A 7,323-nucleotide genomic window follows, 5' to 3' on the forward strand; every position below is an offset into this window, starting at 1 on the left:
CAAAAGTTCGATGCAAATTCAAATTCACGGCAAAAAAAGGGCTCGCCCGGGATCTCTCGCAAATTTCAAGTAACAACCCCAAAGTGAGAATCATACACCTAGACCAACGAGCCAACTGCTTAGCAAATATGGAGATAAAGGCCTTACGAAATGCTATCTGTTAATAAACCTCCAGTTAAATCTTCTCAGATTCTTAAAAGCATTGCCAAAGGAAAAAAATGAGTTTTACCCTATATCTCAAGGGATATCTTGGTGACTGCAATCAAGAGTTGCCACAACAAAGTAGCACAAATAGAACTTTGATGGGAAGAATGTATTCGCACTACCGTTGTGATGTCTTCAGACTGTAGAGGCTGCACGGAGATACAGTTTTACCATCATTGAAGCATTTTTAGTGTGTGTTGTTATTTCTGATCGGAGGAGCACATGAGACGGAATCAGTGACTTTGCCTTTTCGACATGTTTTCTGAAGTGCCGCACGGTCCCACTCCTGCAGTCAATGAGCTGTTGGGACTTTAATGTATCCATCATCATCATCATCATCGGCGGTCCCTCGAAACGAGGATGACTTGCTTCCACGCCGAAAAAGGATGAGTTCACAGGTGTTTCAATGAAGGACCCGAACTATATCCCGAAGGGTGGAAGATATCTGTGCGTGAATTTTTTTAACGTGTGGTGGCCGTTGCACCCCAGCCATCACACGGGCTTGAAAGAGCTAGGTCTTGGTCCAGTGGCAAGGGTTAAGCAGGTCGACTGGAGACCAGTTCTGCTGCACGGACCCAGTGCACACCCATATCGCAGTGTGGGCTGGCCCGTGCTAACCCTGGGCCACTGGCCCCGAACTCATGCCTCCCCTGGGCCCTGATCACATCCCTCCACAGTCTCCCACCGTTCCTTCGCCCCGATCTCGGCGCTCCTGTGGTACCTGCCCACGCTCCAATCACCGACCTGGACCTTGATGACGTCACTCTTCGCTGCCGCCGCCCTCCTGCACCAGCTCGCGCTGCTCCCTGGAGTCGTCTCCCTGGACCTCCAAGCTGCTCCCAGGGCCGCTCGCTGTTCCTTTTATGGCCCCGACCTGCCGCTGGTGTTCTCCCGTTAGTGTATCCAGGCTGTGGGTGGCCACCCCGAGCGCAGCAGAGGCGTTTCTGCATTAGTTCTGGATGGGGACAGTATTTTTCCCCTTCTCTCTTCCTCTTGTCTGTATCCCTGGACTTTTATTTCTCTATTTATTCCCCCTGTCTCAGTTTCTAGTGTTTAAAAGGGAACAAAAATGAAATGGGTGTCACTGTGGAACAATTTCTCTCACTCAAAGTTAGACGCACTACCGTTGCACCATGAGGTCAAGGTCGCTCGCCGTTGATATTCAGGTTCAAATAAGAATATATATAAATATATCTACATGTATCATAACTGTTCCCTGGTGGTCGAGGGGTTAATATCCGGCGCACTAACCTGGTTTCAATTGTCGATCAATTCATTGCTTAAAAATAATTGAGTTCTGTGAGACGATAAATAATTGCTGTAATCACCATGAATACCAATACTTTCTGTGATAGACTGAGCTTACAGACTATCTGGCTTCTCCTGCCCTTTGCCGGGCACGTGTTCCGGGTTTAATTTTGTAAACTGGGCGAGTTCGCTGATCGCGGAGAGACAGTAGGAGCCTCTGTGACCCCACTGTGAGGATGTGGAAGTGAACACGGTGGCTGGGTGATCCGTGACATTTCTGTAAAGGGCAGTGGAGGAGAAGGATTGAGAACTTTCAGTGTGGGACAGAAGTTGTTTAAGGTGAGCCAACACATTCCTGATCAGCACAGAGAGAGCTCACTGGTCAGCTCCCCTCTGTTGTGCCAGCTGTGCCAGAGGTTTCTGTCGTGTAGTGGTTATCACGTGTGCTTATCACGTTTGCATTACACATTAAAGGTATGAGGTTCGATCCCGGGAAGGAGCATTATATTTAAACTTGCTATCGAGGAACAATCAGAGGCGAGTTTCGTCTCCTGGCAAATGCTGCCTGACCTGCTGAGATTTCCAGCATTTGCTGTTTTTATTTGCTATTTATTCTCCTGGCAAAAGTGATCCCTTATTCCTGAAGTGCTCTTTATTTCACTTCAATAAATAGATAACTTTCAGTGAGAGAAAACGGATTCACCGGGTACATTTCGCTTGTGACGCCAACGTGATATCCGTTACACTGCAGCCCATCAAAGGGCGAGAAAGCACTGAATATAAAGGATGAGCTCACAAATATCAGGGGCAGTGCAGTCCCGTCAACGTCAAACTCTCCTTTCTTATTCAGCAGAGACATGAACGGGAGTCAGACGCCACAAAGTTTAATTACAGACACAAATGCAAGTAGCACTTCCAAATCTTTTCACTGTAAAATTCTTAAAATTTATTTTAAATCCTGCTGCATTGAATCTAAAAATGACCACCATGGGCTTTTATCTTCACTACTGATTCTATTTTCTGTGCATGGTCGGAATAACCGGTGCTGTTAAATTTGACAAAAGTTGCCCAGATTCCTGATGTCATCGGCAATGAAGATTTTGAACCAGATCCTAAAATACAGTGTGTAAAATGGGTTAATGTGCAGAAGAACATAAGAACATAAGAAATAGGAGCAGGAGTCGGCCATACGCCCCTCGAGCCTGCTCCAACATTTAATTCGATCATGGTCGATGTGATCATGGACTCGCGTCCACTTCCCTGCCCGCTCCGCAAAGCACAGGACAAATGATTAAAGTAAAGAAGTTAGCATTTCTTTCATTGTGCAAAAGAAGGTGATGGGTTAATTAATGATGCTTTCCCGTGAAAGCAACACAAAAGTTTAAGAAAAAAACATACAGTGACTGGGAGGTGAGCGCTGCTTCTGACACCAGGTGGGGGAATGGGCGGAGATTTGAAAGCTCCTTGTTTTGTGACACCTTCATATCGACGAACATCTGAGTCTTATGATGTAGACCTCGTGGCGCAATGGAAGCGTGACAGATTTCAGTTCCGAAGTTAGCGTGTTTAAATCACATCAGGGTTACTGTACTTTTAGATATTGTTCTTCCAGAATTAATATATTCTTTGCTGTTTGGCAATAACCAGACCCTTGCTCCAAGGTTTGTTTCACGGTATCAGACAGAGATAGGCCTGCTGCCCTCATTTATTTCATGTGACAGGATACAAAAGTTCAAAATCAACCTGCAGGTGGCCACATACAGCATTAAATAGTCAGGATGGCCGTACGGTCTCAGGTGCTGTGTTCAGGTTGCAGTCTTCTCTAGAGGTCTGTGTTTAAATCTGACATTTCTTATTTTTAATCATTAAGTGAAACTCATTGTTTGACACAACGATCAACTCCTTCAAAGTGGGATTCAGCAGTTCATCTGCTCGCTTAACATTTCCGTCTGACCGGGTGACGAAAGTGGAGAGGTTTCCGCAGTGTAGCGGTTAACACGTTCGCCTCACACGCGAAAGCTCACCGGGTGGGAATATTTTCTGGAGCTGTCTCCTCATGCATGCTCAGGGGTGAGTTTGTTCTCCTGTGAAAGGTCATAATGTCATAAACATGTAAGGAATAGGGGCCGGAGTAGGACATTCGGCCCCTCGAGCCTGGTCCACCATTCAAGAAGATCCTGGCAGTTCCTTGACAGCAAGTTTAAACATCTGGGGTGGAGCCAACAGGCGCCTGGCTGCAATCAACGACAAAAACGTCTATTTGGTAGAAGCCCCGTGAGATCAATCGGTCGAGCATGAGAATCTTAATCTCGAATTTGGGGTTCGAGTCCCACGTTAACTGTTAAAGCATGTCCCAATTTGCACAGTGTGTTTTTGGTGTCTGGTTCAAAATGTTCATTGCTGGTACATTAACAGGAGACTGGAAAAACAGTGAGAAAGACTTTAGAGCAAAGGTCTGGTTATTGTGAAACACCAAAGGAAATATAAATTCAAGAAACATAGAAAACATAGAAAATAGGTGCAGAGGTAGGCCATTCGGCCCTTTGAGCCTGCACCGCCATTCAATGAGTTCATGGCTGAACATGCAACTTCAATATCCCATTCCTGCTTTCTCGCCACAGCCCTTGATCCCCCTAGTCTGAAGGACTACATCTAACTCCTTATTGAGAAGAATAACCTCGAAAAGAAATGTGACCCCGACACCCAGGAAGAAGTGTTAAGGCACAAGATTAAATGCTGTATTCCTCTGTTCAAAAAATTCCTTTCACAAACATTTCTCTGACCGTAACTGCACAAAACAAAAATGTTCCTTTCAAAGTCATTATACTTCCGAATTTCCAGGCCCCCCGAATTTCCTGAATCAGATGCCTCTAGTTTTGCCGACTCAATCCATGTCCCTTTGAAATGTTCTGCTTCCACCCAAACTATGAAATGTGCCACTAACTTATAGAATCATGGAATGGTTACAGCACGGAATACCATTTGGCCCGTCTAGCCCATGCCGACTCTCAGCGAGTCCCACTCCCCCGCCCTTTCCCCGTAGCCCTGCAATTGTTGTTCCTTCAGACACTGATCCAGCTCCCGTTTGAAAGATAAGATTGAGTCTGCCTCCAACACCCTTTCAAGCAGTGCATTCCAGATCCTAACCACTCGCTGCTAAATTGTCACCTCCTGTTCCTATGTGTAAAGTCTTTGAAACACTAGATCAATTCCTGCCACACTCACAGCCTCCTAAATATAGCAGCTTCACTCTATTCTCATAAAACCAGGTCCTGAAGTATCGGCCAGCTGTGCAGGTTAAAGCTCTGGTTATGTTCCGAACATTGCTGTAGTGTTTCCGTAATATAGTGGATATTAGATTCACCTCACACGCGAAACATTTTGAAAACATGTTCAATTAAATATTTGAAGAAATGGATTTATTCATATTAGTGGTTCAATATTAACAAAAAACAATGTCCCACAACCTTGTTAAATTTTCTGATATCTCTGTTCAGTTCTGTATACACTCAAACTGAATGCTCATAAAAGTATTGGAGTGGGAACTCACTGGATAACAGCACAGCTGGCAATGTTTGTGGAATATATTCGCGCAGCCAAAACGCACAATGACAACCGGGAATCGTGCAGCACCGAATCCACGGGGAAAAACAGTTAAATGTTTCGTCCCTGGGTGGGCTCGAACCACCAACCTTTCAGTTAACAGCCGAACGCGCTAACCCATTGTGCCACAGAGACTGACGCAATTGCACCTTGCAAGACATCCCAAACCAGGGTGTCAGTCAGTTAAAGCTTCAGATTGCTCTGACCGGGATGGAACTTGTACACTCTCAGTTGTACTTTTCCCAAGTAAAGTGTGGGACATTCATTGTGGATGTGTGGAAGCAGTCTGGTCCCGCACATTGCAGACACTTCCATGTCACCACCAACCAGCTCTCCCACAATCGGTGTGATCTACCTTCCAGCCTTCCGGTGCCTTGTCTGTGACGAAGTATTCTGATTGTCCTGAAGTCGGTATTAGGTATTAATTCCTTTTCAGCTCCTGACTGCGGACAGTTCAATTCACCGTTTCTTATTTGGTGAAATTTCAAAGATTGAAAGCGATGCACATCAACCCCAAACCTCGTCACCTACTCGCTAACTCGACAAAACTTTGCATTTTCTTTCCATGCCAAGCATTTTACATGAATACATTGCAATGCCAACGCACTTTTTACCTGGCAAGACTGAAGTCCAAGCTGTGATGAACAGTGTGAAACAGAAACAGCTACTTGTAAAACCATAGCCTCGATGGCATCTGTGTGAATTGTTCTACATCGATAATTAGCAGAGAGCAAAGAGAGGAAACTGATGGTGTGGATGAGAAAAGGCCGAGCCAAAGTGTACTGTTGGAGATGATTTTGTTGTTTTTGAGAATTGTTTGAAATATTTTACCATGGTTGTTTCCATAGTGCAATGGTGAGCACTCTGGGATCTGAGTTCAAATCTCGGTGGAACCTGATTCCTTGTTGTCCCAGCTGCTGAAAATTTGGGACAAACAAGTGAAAGACACCTGGTGCTGGTGGACAGTTTTGTTGCCTTTGTCATTGATGCTTGATCTCCAAGTCTAGTTATCAAATTATGTGTTCAACCGTCAGTTACCTGTTACAAAATGTTGTAAACGGCTGTCTTGCTCTTTTTGCTTCGTTGCTTTTAACCTCGAATTACCCGCACACACTCCGTTGTAGTAAAGGCAGGATCGGGTCTTTTATTTAAACATTCATACCAAACAAACCAGGTCTAAAAGTTACTGAGAACACTTCACAAAGGCAGCTTGCTTCGATTTCCGTGGCTGCTTGAGACACACACCTTCCGAATGTCCAGTGTCTCTGCGTGTGTGAGCCTTATCTTTACACTCTTATTTCTTTACATTTAGACAATCACGGCTAACGGCTTTGTGAATTGTTTGAGACACAGACTTAATATTGCTTGTTTAACCTACAGATGTCATTAAATAGTAACAAAGGTACAATCAAATATTTAACATCCAGACAATGACCAGTTACTCATTTCAATGGCTGAAGGCACCACATTGTCTAACAGTCTCTTTCGATCCAAACTTCAATTTCCTGTTTTTTAATTCAAACTTCAGACTGCGTGCTGAAGCAAAGAGTTCAGCAATGCGGGACTGTGCTCCCACATTCCCCCACTTCTTCTCCTCGACTCTCTGCAGGTATTATCTGGGTAACATACATTTGCATGGTGGCTCGAGCTCGTTCAACAGCATTGTCCAGTTGTTGTCCTTGTTTTCCAACACGACACCACAGTAAATCAAAATGACCAGCACGACCAGCTGAACCAGCACCAGCATAAGGACAGGGTGTATCATTGTGTTCATCACACCTGTTGCCGTCGGGCTCCATCCCAACAATGACTCCCACCAGCTCACATGTCCAATCTGGTCCAAGGTTGTGTGAACCTTCTCGATTTCCGCAGTGAGATGGTTAATGTCCACAACGATTTCTTGATTCAAACTCTGTAGCTGTTGAAATGTTGTATTCCATTTCCGTATTTCCTTCTTCCAATTAGCAGCACGCTTCGGGTCAAAGTAGGGTTCTTGTCGATTCAGATTCTCAGGATGCCATTTTAAAGTCCGTTGGTCTGTGATCACCTTATCCATTTTTACTTAAAAGTCAATTATCAATTTTTGATGTTTCCACATGAATTCCATGCTGTTTACATTCAGAAATGTAAACTCACAATCGGTGTCTTCGACTAAGTCTGTTACCCTCTGCACAGGTTTTAACAATTTCCTCTGCTTTGTGGGAGAAGTGTAACAACATTGAGTAAAGGATGACGGAAATGCTGAATAGTCAGTCGAGAGACCCAGTC

General features: G+C 44.7%; 1 non-coding gene across 1 annotated transcript; it reads right to left on the minus strand.

Moving 5' to 3' along the window:
• Nucleotides 1-5,116: 5,116 nt before the first annotated feature.
• trnan-guu (transfer RNA asparagine (anticodon GUU)) lies at nt 5,117-5,190 on the minus strand. The gene has a single exon. It is a non-coding gene; the product is annotated as a tRNA-Asn (tRNA).
• Between the last annotated feature and the right edge of the window lie 2,133 nt (nt 5,191-7,323).

This window comes from Pristiophorus japonicus, unplaced genomic scaffold (assembly GCF_044704955.1).
Source record: "Pristiophorus japonicus isolate sPriJap1 unplaced genomic scaffold, sPriJap1.hap1 HAP1_SCAFFOLD_528, whole genome shotgun sequence".
NCBI lineage: Eukaryota > Metazoa > Chordata > Chondrichthyes > Pristiophoridae > Pristiophorus > Pristiophorus japonicus.